The 17350-nt window shown below is 52.5% G+C and overlaps 2 long non-coding RNA genes across 2 annotated transcripts; one reads left to right on the top strand and one right to left on the bottom strand.

Moving 5' to 3' along the window:
* Positions 1-970: 970 nt before the first annotated feature.
* On the bottom strand, positions 971-6368 carry LOC123641109. Its single transcript, XR_006736223.1, has 3 exons — positions 6184-6368; positions 5219-5276; positions 971-1461 (listed from the first exon to the last, which is right to left on the bottom strand). It is a non-coding gene; the product is annotated as an uncharacterized LOC123641109 (long non-coding RNA).
* A 5277-nt stretch (positions 6369-11645) lies between these two features.
* LOC123641107 lies at positions 11646-15671 on the top strand. Its single transcript, XR_006736222.1, has 2 exons — positions 11646-12869; positions 15125-15671. It is a non-coding gene; the product is annotated as an uncharacterized LOC123641107 (long non-coding RNA).
* Positions 15672-17350: the final 1679 nt, after the last annotated feature.

Here is a 17350-nt window from a genome sequence, read left to right as displayed (position 1 = left end):
CAGGCACATTCCCACTCTGTCAAGGCAGAGACAGGACTTCTAGGGTGGAGAACTGGGGCCGGGTGCTGTCCAGCGTGATGTGCCATGGGAGGAGAATTCAGCCATTGGCCTCTGCGGTCTCCCTCCATCCTCCTTTAGAGGGGATGCTCAAATGTTTTGGGGGTAATCCTAACTTGAAAAGCCCTCTGTATCCTGTTTTACCACCTCTAGAGTGTTGGAATGAATGAAACTCTTACCTGGTGGGGAAACATCCAGAGTGTCCACTGCTGTTAGCCAGTGTTATTCTCTTCCCCAGAGATACCTCTGTGTGTGTGTGTGTGTGTGTGTGTGTGTGTGTGTGTGTGTGTGTGCTGGGGGATGGCAGAGTGGGGATGGGAGGGTAGTGGAGACAATAGAGGGACCGTCAGCTGATTGCCAGGATGTGGGTTCCCGGGGCCAAAGGCACTCCACCTAAGTGGCTTAAGGATCCCAGGGTTTTGGAAGGAGGAGACAGACCCACGTGTATGACCACACTGCCTCCAGGCAAAGAGAAACCAGTCCCACCTCGGGACTCCCAGGCACCCTCCCATCTGGAAGACAGCTATATCTCGCAGCAAAGCTACATCTGCCTGCCAGATGAGCAGTACCTGTAGAAACTTCCCACATCAAGCCTTGTAGAGCTAATGTCTCTTCCAGAGCCTGCCGACAACAGGAAAATGATCCCAGAACTGCACTTCCCCAAGGACTCAGAGATCCTTGCCCCGAGGAGGGAGTGGGGAGTCTGATGTTCCCCACAGCCATCCCAGAAAGATGGGTTGCTGTGGGATAAGGCCAGGACAAACGAGGGGAGGCACCAGAAAATAAAAGCAGATTCTCAAAGAGATCAATAAACATTGACTAATTGCTTAATATTAGTCATATTAATAGTAACAAAAATCCCTACTATTTACTGAAGGCCTTTAGTATCAGGTCTCTTACAAATGTTACTTTATTTAATTCTCACAGCCCTGCAGAATATGTGCATTTCTCATTTTGCAGAAATGCAGCTCCCAGAGGATACATTTTCAAAGATCACAGGGCCACCACCAAGCCTGCCACACATCTGAGCAACCGGAGCAATCTCCCAGATAGCAGGAGACAAGTAGGTAGAAACATCTGTGAAACGGCCCCGGGAGCAAGTGAGCTTCCAGCCTCCGTCCTGGCCCTCTTGGAACTGAGCTAAAGAAGAGAGAAGAGCTGAGAGCACAGAGGTCCTGAAAGCAACCCAAGTGTCTTTTTCAATAAACACGCCAAAGCTCGACTCTCCAAAAACTCGTGTCTGCCTGTGAAAGCGGCCCCTCGGAAAAGCTTGTTCGGTCAGAGCCGCCATCGCTCCCAGCATGTTCATGGCTCCTCTTGGGCAACGGCCTTCCGGGCTTGCGGCACATTCCTTTGAAAATCTTCAGTTGTGGCAAATCTTCCTCTTCCTCCTCTGGGGCAGATCTGATTTTTGGGCAAGTGCCAGGAGTCAGTTCAGGTTTGGGTTAGTAATCCAACTGGGTTGCCTTACTTATTTGGGGTCCAAACAAGGCGCGACCCTAATGCAGAAAAGCACCTGGCGTGCAGCGCGGCCCTTGGAGACGTGCTGAAAGGTGAGCCAGGGAGTCCCCGCGCCACTGAGTCACCGGCACCCTTGGGAGGGGGTGGGGATGGGGAGGCCTTGAGCAAGATCTGAGGGTTCTTCACAGGGGGAGACACGAGGAAGCCCAGTCAGGCCATAAGTGAAAACACACGGTCCCATAAAGTGGCCTGGGAAAGATGCCACGTTAATAAAAGGGAAAAATGCAGAGGAATGTGTGAGGGAGCCGTTAAGGAAACGCAAGTGCCTATAAACTCTGCTCAGCAGCCCCTGCCCCCGCCCTGCCATCGTGGCTCCAACTTGTTTTCCGTTAGGACTCGAGGAAAAACCTTAAAGAAACCAGCCTGCTCACGGAGACCGCAGAGGACGGAGCTGGCCGCCTGGCTCCCGTCTCACCTCTGCTGAGCATCTGTGCCCCCTGCCCAGCCACTGCCCTTGAGGAATGTTCCTCACTGCATGGTGGGTCTTATTAGTGCTGCACTCTTGGCAGGCCAGGATGCTGGATGCCAGAGAAGAGGGTAAGGGTGTATCTGGGTACAGCAAGGACCATTGTTCCCACTCTGGGGCACTCTGAAATGCGATTTATGTAATAAGAGTCATTTTCCCCTTATTATCCCCAAATTGGCCTTGGGGACTAGCCAGTATGGTGGCAGCTGGCCAAAGCCTTATCACATTTCCAGGCACCAACCCAACAGGAAATGGGCTCCAACTGTAGCCAGAGGGTTAGTTCTCAGGTGGGACTTCCTGACAGTCAGTAATCAGAATGCAGCCACCAACAGCAGTTCAGAGGGAGGGAGGGGACTTGGTCTGTACACTGGAGGAGCTCCTAGTTTATGGAGCAAATAGGGCAAAGAGACTCTAATATGAGCCGGGAAAAAAAGTGAGAGAAAATGTCTACAAAGGTAAGTACATTGGCAAAAATTGTCAAATAAGCACCTAGTATTTAGAAATCTGGGGCTGGGTACAGTGGCTCATGATTATAACCCCAGCGGTTTGGGAGGCCAAGGCAGGAGGATCACTTGAGGCCAGAAATTCACGACCAGAAATCTGAGAGAAAAGACAAATGAGAATGAATAGACTAGCTAGAGTCTCATGGTATCACTCACAGCAATCTTAGGGAGATAATAAATCTAATAGCAGAGATTTGAAGCCAAGAAAAGGACTGGGGTTGCCGTGGAAATGAGGGAGGACATCTGCACTTGGATGACAGCATTTGCCATGCTTGGTAGTGGAGGGGACAGCTGAGCTCGGAAGACAGCAGGATGTGCCCTGCTGAAGTGTAGAGTTCTTGCTAGTACAAGTAGTACAAGCGGTTTGACTGTGGAGAGGAGAGTTTTAGAAGATTCCAGTAGGAGTCATTAAATACTGAAAGAGATGACCTAGGAAGCCATGAAATCACCCTCTCAAAGCTTGAAAAGCGAGCCACACTCCTGTCTCTGTTTCTGGTTGGCATGTCTGGGGCACTTGGTGCTTGGGGGCCCTTCCTTGCTCTGAGACGATGGTGAGACTCTTCCGTGCTCCACCCTCTGACTGCTGGGCCTCTGGTCAGATGAGAGCCGGCGGATTTTCTTTACTTGGAAATCTGTGCTGAGACCCCAGGAACAGGAAGCAGCTGAGATGCCTCCAGTTAATACTGCAACCTGAACACCCCCGGGAAGAAGGCTTGGCTGGAGCCCTGACAGAATCTGCATTGTTCAGCCAGACAGCTGGGAGCAGCTGCAGGGCCCCGGGGGTCTCCCTGAGCATTGGGGATTGTGAATAGCCTGCAGCCAAGGATCACAGACATCCTGATGAGATCAGTGAAGTGCCAGCCAGCCTGGTGTGGTCCCAGGCTGGGCAGTCAGCACTGGTCCACGTGGATCAAGGACCAAGGCCACAACAATAGGTTGTAGAAGGCTGAGTAAAAGGAGCCAGGAGAACAAAGTTGGAGCAGCTGCTAAGTGCTCCCCATTCCGGCCCAAGCTCCAGGTGGCATTAAAGGTGCAGCCTGATCATTTCCCACTGACTTACTAGGGAATTGTCCCCCCAAGAAGGAGCCCAACTAGGAACTGAATCAAATAATCACAGATTTAGAGTCAGAAGTGACTCCAAAGATCATCCAGTTTATCACCTTCACGTTGTAGTGCCTAGAAGAGGGAGGTAACGTACTCAAAGTCACATCCCTCATTATTGGCAGAGCCAGAGCTGAAAACCCAGGTCTCCATATTGAAGTCCGGTGGTCAGTCCATTGCTGATCTGCGTCAGGCACTCAGCCAGCTCTCCAGACGCTGGTGTGGGGGAAGGCTAAGCCAAAGGAGCAGGAATTGGACAATACAGTGGTATATTTCAGCATAAAATGATCAACATACAATGAAATGCAAAATTAGAGGCGGATGAGCCTTACAGACTTGGGGGAGTGAGCAGCAGCGGAAAGCGGATGGGGGGATGAGTCAGTCGGCCTTGCTTAGGTTCCTGTTCCACCACTTGCTCACTCTGCAGCTGGGAAAACTTGACCTAATACCCCTAGCCACAGTGTAGTCGTCTGTTAAATGGGCCTAAAAATACTGTAGGAGTCTTGTGAGAAATAGCAGGAGTAAAAGTATCTTGTATACAAAGCGGTGCTAGGCAAATGTTACCTGTTGTTAAAATTATTGGGAATATCAGGATAGGTTGCTGTGGTCGGAGGCTGGAATAGATTATAGTTGGGATTCTCTTAGTTCTCTGAGCTTCGCAGTAGAGAGGGAAACCCAAAAATTGCCAAGAGTTTCTACTTCGTCTTAGACACGTTCAGATTCAGCAACAGGAGCTGAATTAAGTAGGGTGGAGTCCGAGGCCCAGAGGGAGGTTCAGCTGCACAGTGTGGAGCCTTCACAAAGAGGATTCCCAGTGTCTGGTTCTGCCCCAAGAGTCCTGGCCTTCCCTGGGGGCTGGGGGTGCCCCTTGCGGAGGAAGTGAAGCCTGGTGCCTGTCAGCCTGAACAGGATCCCTCAGAGTTATGTGCGGGCTGGAGGTGCAGTCAGGAGCAGACAAGAGAAGAGCCAAGGAAGCCTGCCGGCCACGAGGCCACGTTAGGGACGCATGGCCTCCTCTCACGGGCCTGCTGGCACGGCCCCCTTGACTTTTGGTACCGGGCTCGGGTGGTAGGTGTGACTCCGGCATTAAACCAGGGGTGCAGCACGAGGGTCCTGGAGGGACGGTCTGGAGGGGGCCCGCTGTGACCCAGCCCCTCGCAGCCTTCTGGGCAGGAGCCCTGCTGTGCAGGCTGAGGTCACTGCTGGCACGAGCTCCCCACTCGCCTGCAGGTCTGCTTTAACATCTGCAGCAACCACATTCCTGAGCAGGGTGGGTAAGAGCCTTTCTGGACGAGACTGCTTTCCATCAAAAATTATTCCAATTCACCAGGGTCAGATATTTTAGAGAGAGCTGGATTTTTTTTTTTAAGGAGGAAAATAAAAATTCAGAAGAAAGACTAAATGCAGGAACCAGGAACAGAGCAAGGTCCTGGGGGTTGGGGAAGGGAGGAGGGACCTGGGGTCTTAAGTGAGAGAAAGAGGGACAAAAGATTCAGGCAGTGGGTGCTGGGAAAGAACCTCTCTGGGGATCCAGCCCAACCAGGCCCTTTGTCGGTCCCGACGAGTTTACCTGTCACCGTCATCCATTCGTTCATCCACTCAGCCCACTGCACATGCCCAGTGCTGCACTGAGAAAACAAAGAAGTCACATTAGCCATCTCTATCTATGTAACAAGCTATAGAACGCGCAGTGGCTTAAAACAATACACTTTTATTATCTCACGGTTTCTGTGGCCCAGGAGTCTGGGTACAACGTAGCCAGGTTCTCTGCTTTTACAATCTCTCACAAGGCTGTAATTAAAGTTTTGGCCAGGGTTGGGGTCTTATCTGAAGGCTCACTTGGGGGAGGAGGATCACTTCCAAGTTCATGTGGTTGTGGGAAGAATTCAGTCCCTAAAGGGTCGTTGGACTGAGGGTGGCAGTTCCGAGCATGCTGGTGGCCAGAGCGACTCTCAATTCCTTGCCACATGGGCCTCTCCCAACTTGCTTCATCATGACATGCATGCCGAGAGGGACAGAGAGAGGGTCAGCCCGCCGACGAAGTCACAGTCTTCTGTACCCTGATGATGGAAGTGACATCTCATGGCCTTGGCCATATTCTGCCGATTAGAAGCAAGTCACAGGTTCCACCCACACTCACGGGGACTGTGGATACTAGGAGACGGGGATTACCAGGGACCAAGCTGGAGTCCACCTGCCCCCAAAGTCAAAGCTGTTTCCTGCCCTCAGGTAACTCAGAGTCAGAAATAACGACAGTTGGAACAGCAGCGGCAGCGCAGCAGTAAGTAGTAACATGCTGGTAACAACGCCAGCTCGCTGCGCTGAGTGCCCATAGTGTGCCAGGGACTGGACTGGTTTCTTTTATATATGTATAAAAATATTTTACATATGTAATATATTTGCTTTTTTCCTATTAAGTAGGTACAATTATCATCCTCTTTTTAGATGAAGAAACAGTTTTGGGTAGATCATAGTAGTGAAAGATCTGGGAGTTTTTCATTCTAATTTGTCAGACTTCAAAGCCTCTGCTCTTACCTTATTTGCCTCCCAGATAAATGGCAGCACAACACGGCAAGTGCCGTTGCGGTCCCTGTTTGGGGTGCCAGGGAAGCGCCCTGCACGTCACAGCAGCAGCACCCGAGGGCGTCAGGGAACGGCAGCGGCACAGTCCTGAGCTGTGACAGACCGAGGAGGCATCCCGGGCACTTGCTGGGAGCAGCGGCAAGTGCAGACTGACCAGCTGCTGGAGAGAGCACCGCGACGTGCGAGCCAGTGGCTGTTTAGATTAGTTTTCTAATTGGCTGAGTGTTAGCAAACCTCTTGTGTATACAGTGAGGATAGTTAATCTTGTCTATTTGTATATCCACTCATGTTCTGTCACTCCCTGAGCTTCCGGCCGTCTGCCTCTCACTGTGGGTTTTAGGCCAAAAGAGGGTTGAAGTCCGTGACCTTCTGCGCAGCCCCAGCACCAGCGGCCGCAGGAGGAAAGTGACACGGCCCCAGTCCCCGCCCGCCCTCATCCCTGCCCACCTGCTTTGCCATAACAGCCCCCTCAGCCCCAGGTGGCCCCGTGCCTGCAGGGCCCGTCTCCCTAGCACGCCTGTCCCGGTCACGAGAACCCACGCGTGTGCACGAAGTGGCCTTACCACATAGCGTCAGGAGACACCTGCAAGCTGGGCTTTATTATTCCCTGTGAGAAATCCAAGACAGAAGGAAGCTCAGAACTTGCCCAGTGTCACGTACACAGCTAGTAAGTGGCTGAGGCAGGGCCTGAACTTGGGCCCAGCACTCCGTCACTCTCTTGCATCACGTGTGTTGGTCTGGCCCACCCACCCCACACGCCACGTTCATCATCGTGCAATTTCCTTGCTCAAGAAGCCCCAGGGCTCCCTTCCCTGACTGGGCCAGTCTGTCCACAGGCTTCTGCCTCCTCCCAGGGCCCTTCAGTGCCTGCTCCCCACGCCCTGCCGCAGCCCCATCTCAGCGCTCTCGTGGGGTCTGTGGAAATGAGACCAGGCTCCCTGAACCCCTGAGACATCCAGGTTTGTTGGTTCCCCCTCTAACCAGACTGCAGATACCTGTAGAAGAGGGACCAAGGTGTAAACTTCCCCCATCACACCCCAAGCCCGGGCGCACAGGAAGTATGTGTGGCTTGATTGACAATGACGAGGGGACAGATGAAAGTAAGGTGGGGAGGTCCTCTTTCAGGTGCAGAAAGGAGCCCTGCCTGCAGCTGAGAGACCTCCTGCCTGACTCATTATTCGCTTGCCTTCTCTCTGCCACATCCTCCCTGGAAGCCCACCTTTGGCCTCCAGGTGTCTGCTAACAATTCTCTTTGAGATTGCTCCCCGCAGCCAGTTCGACATGCACTTAAATATACACATTTTGGGAGGGTAGGGGTGCGAGAGGAGTTCTTGGCATGCGGTCATAGCCACGTTAGGGACTGGGGAAGCCACAGAAGGAAAAGGACCATTATTCAATAACATTCAACAAATGGGACTGATGTGACCAGGATTGTTTTTAGGGAGTATCATTCAGAGAATTATAAAGAAATGACAATACAAATGGAATAAAAAGGAAGTTAGAGAGGTGTTGGCTTCCCCAATCTCTACTGATCTTACGAATAACTATAGCACTATTGATTAAGCACTTTCTATGTGCCAGACACTTTACTAAATTTTCTAAAAAAATTATCATATTTCATCTTCAAAACAATTCTATAAAGTAGCGTTAATACTATCCCTGTTGGAAACTGAGGTTCATAGAGATTAAGTAGGTTGTTCAAGATAACACATGGACTGTAAGAGCCAGGATTTGAACCCAGACTGCCTGCCCTAAAACCTTTGTCCCTGCTCTTTGGCCCGGTGGATGGCCACGTACTTTCTTTCTATTTGTTTGTTTTGCTGGGAGGATCCCTTAAAAACGCCTTGTGCTCCTCTCAGGCTGGGCCTTGTGGTAAGAGGGAGAGAGAAGCTTGGAGTGGAAGTCCCTCCCACTTTTTAAAGAGGGGGCCTGGGGTCTGGGTTCCTTCCCCCACCTCCACCCCCAGGGCAGCCTTCTGTTTTGCAACTCTGCAGAAGTAGGCAGCTGGCAGGAGAGTTGCATTTTTTAGGCCCCAGGCTGTGTCTTCTTTATCTCTGGGAGCATTGATTTACTTTCCTCTATCTTATCTCAGCCCAGGGCCCCAGTGATGGATTTCACCTTCGGCATTTGCATTTGGAGCTGCTGCTTGCCAAGAGCACTCCCCCAGGGACAGACTGCGAGGGAGACAGCACTGTGCTCCCCGCTCTTGGATCAGCCCTTCACCTCCTGCCTCCCCCAGCTCAGGTGGAGAGAGGAGGACCCTGCTCTTAGGGATTGGAGAGACAGACGGGACACTGCTGCTTAGCAAGGATAGCAATGTCCTTCCCCAGACCTGTACAGGCCTGCCCTTACTTGAGATGTGTCAGGGGGAAGGAGAAGAAAAATTAATAGTACTATAGTATCAATCAATTCATGTGTCTTTTCAAATTTCATCTTCACAGCAGCTACATGAAACAGCTTTTGTGTTCCCTTCTTACAGACAAAGGAACAGGCTCAGTGGGGTTCGGGTCACACAGATGCTGAGTGAAGACTTGGGTGTCCAACAAATAATCCTGGGAATCTCTCATGACACATTAAGTCACCCCGATGACTTCCCTGCACTTTTCTTTCTTCAAAACAGATAGTGTGGTTTAGATTAGGGCGGCCCACACTTTCGCAAGGGTGGACCCCAATGGAGGGTCCTTTAGCCCACAGGAGGGGGTGTTGCGTTGAGCCAAGGTCTGAGGGTCTACACTCAGCAGGCTGGAGGTGGGGGTCTCGCCCAGAAGGGAGGCGGCGGCCAGTCGGCCCCGTCTCGTTCCTGGAAGGAATCAGCAGTGAAACAGTCTCAGAGACTAGCTGGAACCCTGGGGTATGTGTCATGCTGTAGGTGACAGGGTCACACAGACCACAACTCAAGAGAAAGGAAGACAAGTAGCATTTATCAAGGTCTCCTGTGTGCCGGCATGGAACTAGGGAGTTCACTTATTTTATCTGATTTTCATAACAGTCTTATAAGGTGGTTTCACTGTATTTCAGAAGTTGAGGCTCAGAAAGATGAGATACTTTGCCTCTGGTCTCATTGCTGGTAAGTTGCAGAACTATAGTTCAATTCCAGGTTAGCTGACCCCAAGTCTGTCAGTAAACTAGAAACCTCTCTTTCACGTGTGCCCGGGAGTGCGAGGAGTGGGCGGCGTCTCTTCCAGACCCGAAACAGCACCTTCCGGACTGCGGCTTGCTTTGGTGACTTCTGCCTCCTCAGCCACCTGCAGACGTCCTGAAGGCTCCGCGGGGGAGTTGGTACGGTCAGCAGGGGGGTCCGGGCTACTTGTCGGGAAGAGCCCCAGAAGTTCCCTTGTGGCCAGTCTGCGAGGACGGGCACTCTGCCCCAGTCGCCTCTGAGTTCCTGGTGCTCGGCTCCGTGTCCTCAGTGAGTGGGAGCTGCTGACTGGGCCTGAGAAGGCCTTAAGATTAAGATCTGGGAACTTCAGCATTATAAAAGCTATCGTTTCAGACTGACCGAAAGTACACAAAGTTTTTGAGCACAACCCAGTGAAGGGGGAACTGGGCAGGTGGGCTGCAGAGAACCGTCACAGAAGCTGTGACTCCGCGGTGCTGGCGCTGGCCCTGTCCCTCACCCGCCGGGGGAGCTCGGGCAAGTGGCTGCCTCCCCGAGCCTCAGTCCGTTCATCGGTGAAGCGAGAGACGGGGTCTGCACTCCTAACCGTCTGCGAGCTCACCGACACCCCTTCCCGACAGATTCTGGGTAGGGGAAGTAAAGAGGTTATCCCCTTTTTAAAAAGTTTATGTTTTTAAGGAACAAGTAAAAATTGTACATATTCATGGTATGTAACATGATGTCTTAATATATGTATAAGTTGTAGAATGGCTAAATCGAGCTATCTAACATATGCATTAGCTCATGTATTTCTTTTATGGTGGTGAGCACATTTAAAATCTACTCTCAGAGCAACTTCCAAATACGCAACATGTTGTTATGAACTGTAGACCCCGTCATGCACAGCAGGTCTCCCAAACTTAACCCTCCCATCCAACTGAAATTTTGTGTCCTCTGACCAACATCTCCCCCAACCGTCAACCCCTCAGCCTCTGGTAACCCCCATTTTATTCTGTTTCTCCGGGGGGGAACTTTTTCCCACTCCACATTCGAGTGAGATCGTGCAGCGTCCGTCTTTCTGTGCTTGGCTTGCTTCACTCAACACACCGTCCTCCAGGTTTGCGCGGGAAGGCTGTCTCTAGAAACAGAGGAGTGCCACCTCCAGCCAGAGTGAGCAGGGGCCGTCCCCCCTGAAAGCCAGGGAGGGGCTGTGTGACACGAGCCAGGTCTTTTCAAGCCTGGGGGGGTCGCTCATTGGAAAGTGGATGTAGCCCCCCATTCTTAAACCTCGTCTGTCTAGGCAATGCCCTCAGCCTCCAGGGCCCGGAGAGGCTGCAGCGGGCAAAGGCAGCTCCGGCTGGAGGAGCAGCGGGAACCGGGAAGCCACCACCTCCTGGGCCTTCTCGGCTCCCCAGTGTGCTGGCCTCCTCCCACCTAGGCTCAGTTTACACCACTAATCTGTTATGTCTTTCTTGGTAAGTTAGCACTTTCAGACAGTTATGGTTAGATTCTGTTTATTTTTCTAAACCTCACAAAAACCCCATAAGACAGCAAGGGAGAGGGGAAGGGGGAGTTTTTCTAGAAATATAAACTCAAGATTCAAATGCTCTTCCCCATCTGTAGGACAGCTGCTGCAGCGCCCATCCACCCCGCAGGCTCCAGCATTCCGTCTCCGGGATCTTTGCTGCCCTCCCACCATTATTCCTTCGGAGAATATGGCCTGAGATCAAGGCAGCTGCCAGCTACTGCCACCTGACACAAGCCTCATCACCCCTGCCTCTCCCTCTCCCTTCTCCATCCTCCCCGTGGGGTCACGCTCTGGGTTTTTCCTTCCTTTTATCCAAGGCAAAGGCAGGGGAAGACAGGGCTGGAAAAAGAAACTTCTCCCTTCACTGGCTGATTCGGAGGAAATTTGGGGTCTGAGCGGGCCACCACCTTGCCCAGTTCTTCGGCTCCGGGGGCTCCTTGTGGACTCCTTGTCTCCTTCTGCAGGAAGTTGCCATGTGTCTAAGCCCAGCTCTAGCCAGAGTGCTGGGGGAAACTAGTGTCCATGAACGAGCAAATGGATGGATGGACGGATGACTGACAGAGAACCGGCTGAAGTTTGCGCAAGAAACGGAAGAGAAGGCCAACACCTTTTAGCTCACCAAGTCCCTTCATGCCCCTGGGAAGAAGAAAGATGAGTATGGAAGGAGTTTAAATTGAAGCACAAAGGACAGAGAACTCTATAAGCAAGGTTGAAAAAATATAAGATTAGTCATCATCTAATCCAAACCTTTAAGTTTTCAGTGGAGGATGCCAGCACCTTGAGGGCATATTGACTTCCTTAAGGTCACAGAGCCTGAGTGATTGGGTCTCTTGACTCTTCATTTTGTCTCTGGCGAAATGTTGGTCTCCGCTTCTCCACATTCACCCCAAACTCATTTGTTCCAGAAAAGCACCTGTCATCTAACCTGAGGTTCCTCCTTTTTGGGATTCCTCACACTAAGGAAGTGATCTGAACTTGCTTTGAGCTTACTGCCCCTGAGGCCATTTTGGCCTGTGCCTTGTGGCCGCCAGGCCGCTCACCCTTACACAGAAAGGATGCCTGGGGCAGTGGACCCAGCCACACAGGGCCAGTTTGCCCGGCCTCGCCCTATCAGAAGGTTGGCTTGGGTCATTACCAGGATGCACAATCCTGCCTCCTAGAAGTCTGGTCAACGTGGGAATCTGTGCAGTCTCGAACAACAGAGGCTTCAGGCCTTGCCCAGTGATCCAGGGACTAGGACGTGAACACACGTTTTACTCCTCCATGTCAACGTGGGTGTCCCGAGCAGGACCCTCTCTCCCAAGGCCCAGGCAAGGATTTTCTAACCAAGTATGTAGTTAGAGGAAAATTCAATCCACATGTGTCTGACTCACTGATCTCCAAATCATCCTCAAGTTTGATTCTGGGCATGGTTTGATATACACTCTGCTTTTTTTCCAACTTTTGGATTGGTAAGTTGGCCAAGGCATAATAAATAAACAGCAACCCTGAGAGACAGAAGGAAGCTCCAAGTAGAGGCCTGACCCGCAGGCTCCTCTTCTGCCCGTGCTGCGGGGTGCGGAGCCCTCCTGAAGACCACTGGGCTCAGAAGATGGTGACACCACAGGCTGGCGGCTGCTGATCTTCACTGCACCCTCGAGGGCACACAGTGAGTCCCCTGGCATCCAAGGCCATCCCAGACCTCCACCATTCCTTTCTTCTCGAGATCCACGTGAAGAGAAAAAGGAGTCCATCAGGGAAGAATCTCCTTGGGTGCCGTCTCTCCCGACACAGCCGTCTGTCTCAGCAGCCCTCCTCCTCAGTGCCCCGTCTGGGAAGGGCCAGCCCGGCCGCAGAACCCCGCCGTGCGTCCCCTGCCGTCCGGCACCGTCTTCGGCCTTCTGTGTGCTCTCGCTGGTTGGGTCCCCAGTCGTCCTCCTGTGTTGAAATCTCAGTCTGTTTCCTGGGGAACCTGACCTGGGATAAGAAAGTGCTTCGGGCAGAGGGACAGTCACCAGGATGCCATTTCTTCCCGTGAGCTCTGGGACCTCACGCCCTTAACCCCTCCTTTTCCCTAAGTTTCTCCTCAGTCTTCCAGCTCCACCTCTCCTTAGCATGCGTACTTATTCAAGTCTTCCCCATGCTAAAACGCACATCAAACCTTCCTTCCACCTGAGGTCTCTACTACCCGGCTGCTCAGACCCTTTATTTCACATTCATTCCTCAGCCCACCGTGGTCTGGCAGGCACTGTCAACAGGGACATACTGCTCTGTGAAGTCACCAGGGGCCACCTGCAGTCACTCTGCAATCCTTTCCCTACTTGACTTGTCAGCAGTGTTTGACCACACTGGCCTTCCCCTTAATCGTGACTTGCTTTGCTCCTTGGGTCTGTGTGACCCTGCTCTTTCCGAGATCAATTTCTGCTGCTTTGGAAAGCCCTTCAGTCTCTTTCACGGGCCCTCGCTTCTCCACTAGACTCATGCAGGACAGCTGCGGCTGCCCGTAGCTGCCGAACGCGGTCTTCCCTTCTCACTCTACACGCTCCCCACTCTGGCTAAGCTGCACCCGCGTGCCCACGACCCCAGAGCTGTGTTTCCAGCCAAGGACTTTGTTCTGACTCCACCTTGAGTTCTCTGCGGCCAAAGCTGGACCCACATGCAGGACGCCTGCTGCCCTCCGGGTTTGCTCACGTTTCCAAAGACCCCATCCGCAGAAGGGTGTCGGCGTTTCCCCAGGCCCTCTGCCCTGTCCCCGACATCTAATTAGTCACCGTGTCCTGCCAGCTCTGCCCTGAAGCTGCACTCCAGCCCCACGTCCGCCTCCTGCCACTGCTGTGGTCCCCCCGCTGGCTGCCCTGCAGCCGGTCCTGCCCATCCCAGGCCACGCGGCACGGAGCAGCAAGAGTGCTATTTGTATGAAACAAATTTTGCCCATCACTCCCTTCCTTAAAATTCTTCAGTGGCTTCTCATCACTCTCAGGATAAAATCTAAATTCTTTAACATGGCATAAAAAATCCTTTATGATCTGGCCCGTCTGTCAGTCCGGCTGTCTCTCTCCTCCCCACTCCTCCTGTGTGTGCCATGGCCGCACTGCAGGTCCCTGTGCCAACTCCCAGAACACGGCGGGTTTGCTCCTGGCCTTGTGTCTTTTCACTTGCCCCTCCCTCGGCCTAGGCTGCCCTTCCTTGCCACCCACCAGAAACACTCCTACTCACCTTTCCCAGCTCAACGCATGTCCTGCCTCCTCCTGGAGGCCTCCCCGGATTCCTTAAGGCAAATGTGAGTGTACTTTTCCTCCACTGCACTTCACACCCCTCTCTGCTGTGGTAATGATCAGGTAGCACTATAATTGCTCATTTAAAGTAGAAGCTTCTGCACACCCCTTGAAATCTAACTTTTTTTTTTAAAGGAACCAAGTGTTTCTTCATAAATCTAAGCCATTTGAGAGCAGTGTCTGCATCTTTTCATGTTTGTATCTCCTATACAAAGTCCAGGGCCTGGCACGTAGTAGGCACTCAATGAATGTTTAATTAGCAATAAAGCCTAGCTTTCATTGAGCATTTCCAATAAGGCCAGGCCAAGTGCTAAGCACTTTAACACTCGCTGTCGCTGACTTCACACAGTTGCAGCCACCCTGTATGGTAGGTGTCCTGATCACCATTTTTTTTTTTTTTTTTGAGACAGAGTCTCACTCTATTGCTCTGGGAGTGCAGTGGCATCATCATAGCTCACTGCAACCTCAAATCCAAGTGAGCCTCCTGCCTCAGCCTCCCCAGTAGCTGGGAGTACAGGGTGCATGCCACTGTGGCTGGCTAATGTTTCTATTTTTAGTAGAGACCAGGTCTCGCTCTTGCTCAGGCTGGCCTTGAACTCCTGAACTCAAGCGATCCTCCCGCCTGAGCATCCCAAAGTGCTGGGATTACTGGCGTGTGCCACCACCCATGATCCCTATTTTAAAGATGAGGAAACTGAGACTCAGAGAGCTTAGGTGACTCCCCCAAGCCAGTAAGTGGCACAGAAGAGCCGCGAGCCATGCTCCTAACGGTGGGTGCCGGCCGGCCGCCGTGCGCAGCGCGGTGCTAGTAAAGAGGCTGTGCAGGGGACTGGGTGTGGCTCTCGGGAACTGCCTTACACACTGTCACATCGCAATCCATTCAGGGCTTCCACGGGCCTCTACCCACTAACTCAGGCCTCGAAGCCTGCACTTGGCAAACAAAAATTTAGGCATCCTCAAGTCACCCAGTCTTAGATCCCATTTCAAAACCTTTTTTTTTTTTTTTGCTTCTAGGGTCCCACAGTTGCTGCCTAGACCTGATGCCCGTGAGTTCTGCATCCTGCCCATCTGACCATGCAGACCTGTAACCAGCTGCGCTCCGCAGCGCTCGCCTTCTCAGATGTGTCCGCCCGTCGCCGGTCTGGGGCCGACAGCCCTGGGGGGCAGGCCTGGTCCGTGCCTGCAGCTCTGAGCCCACCGCTTCGCCTCGCGTAGACTCAGCACTCTCAGCACAGCGGCCCCGCCCCAGCCCTTCCTGGCTGTGCAGAGTCTGCCTCCTGGGTTCAGACCCTGCTGTCTGCTCCTGCCACAGCAGCTCAGGGACCAGGCAGCCGGCGAGGACAGGGAACACGCGGAAAAGGGTCTATCTGGGAGGAGGGGCCGCAGCTGAGCATCCGGCTGGGCTCCCTCCTCATGTCCTCACTCCCCACACCTGCATTTGCAAGCACCCACCCTAGTCCCTGGAGTCCCAGGCCTGCTTTGCCTGCTTTCTTCTTGGTCATTGTGAGTTTCTCACTGTGGCAAAGTCATAATGCAAGTAAAAGAATATGTTTCTGACTGACTAGATGAATATTTTGTATCCAGCTTTTATTGCTATGTGAATGATCTCTTGTACCTGACTACAATTATTATATGAACAATACACAGTCATTGATGAATAAGACTTTAACCTTAGAAATATACAAAGGCCAGATTAGTCTAGAAATATACAAAGGCCAGTTTCACTAAAATAGTGAAACTATTTTAAACAATAATGTCTCAATTTTGTAGGTCAGTGATTTTTATTGTAATGCAGCTTCACACATATCACACATTTCAACTCAGTTAATATGGTTTTTCCCCAACAACAAAGGGAAGGGCAGAGCTGGGATTTTAAGTTACACTGTCTCCATCAGTCAGTGCTGAAGGCAATAGTGCTCATGCTAGAGCCTCGTGTATTAATCTTTACAACAACCACAAAAGGCGGGAATTTTCCCTATTTAGAGACAGAGGAGATTAGGTCAATTGTCCAGTGCCCCACAGCTAATAAGAGAAGAGCTAAGATCTGAAACCAGATAGCTCTGAGCCCAAGCCCATGTGCCGCTGCTGTGCACTGCCGGTGCCAGGCCTGTCCTGGTCTACGGTTGTCGCCAGTTGTCTCCCACGGTGGCCTGGCTTCATCGCAGAAATGAATGCCACCACCACCCCTGCCTCGGTGGTTCTGCATTTTCCTACATATTAAACACAGCTTCCTGGTGTTAACCTTCGGCCTCTTTGGCCTGAGATGATTTTGCCTTTATTGTTCCCCCAGTTCTAATGCAGACTCTAGGTAGCTGATATTCTCATCTGACTTCTTGATGGGATGGTACCTGACACTTAGTGGCAGGACTGGAAGTCTCAGGAAGCCACCCTTGCCCAGGAGAGACCACGGACAGTGGTGCCTAGGGAGCTCCCAGGTAAGGGCAAAGGCCAACGGGGCCTTGCCAGTTCCGGAGCTAAGCAGGAGACTTGACTCTCTGGCTGTCAGCTCTGGAGACTCTGCCATGTGGATGGCACCTGTCCCCTTTGAACTGCCCTGACCATAAAGGAACACAGGGCCGGCAGGGGACAGGCCACTGCGGGGAAGTGGTAGAGTTCTGGTCAGGGCATTTCAGGCAAGCCCCCTTGTCTCCCAGGGCTTCCGTTGGTGCACCTTCATGTTGAAGGTGCCCCTGTTCCTGTAATGTTCCCAATGTGGAGTCTTGTTCCAGGGTGCCCACAGGGTGAGTGTTCTCAGAAGAGCACCTGCCCCAGGGCTCGCGGGCTGCCAGAGCAAGCCTGGAGCCCGGGTGCGGGTCTGTGCACCGGCACGCTAGTGAAAGGTGGCAGTCTCAGTCGTGACTTTGGATGCAGCTTGTGTGTTTGAGGCTGGGCCCGGTGGGGGCTGCAGGGGGCAGGGAGCCGTCCGTGGTTCTGGGAAGGAGCACAGGCGAGTGTGTTTGAGAGTGTGTGTAAGTGTGCAGTGTGCAAGTGTTTATTTATTCTAGCAGCAGTTGCTAAGTCTGAGGTGTCTGCCAGCAGAGAGCTGCCGGAGTGCGGTGTTTGTTTACCTAGCGGAGTGCAGGGAAGGACGAGGGGAGAGACAAGTGCAGGCTGTGGCGTCTCGGGGGCCATTTTGGATGCCCCGTTCGATGGGCGCTGCTGGCTCTAGAGAGCTCCTTTTGGGGACACAGGCTCTGGTTGTCTGGCCGTCCTCCCAAGCAGGGTGGGATTGCTAATCCC

Source organism: Lemur catta, chromosome 7, assembly GCF_020740605.2.
Source record: "Lemur catta isolate mLemCat1 chromosome 7, mLemCat1.pri, whole genome shotgun sequence".
Lineage (NCBI taxonomy): Eukaryota > Metazoa > Chordata > Mammalia > Primates > Lemuridae > Lemur > Lemur catta.
This window is presented reverse-complemented; position numbering and strand designations above follow the sequence as displayed.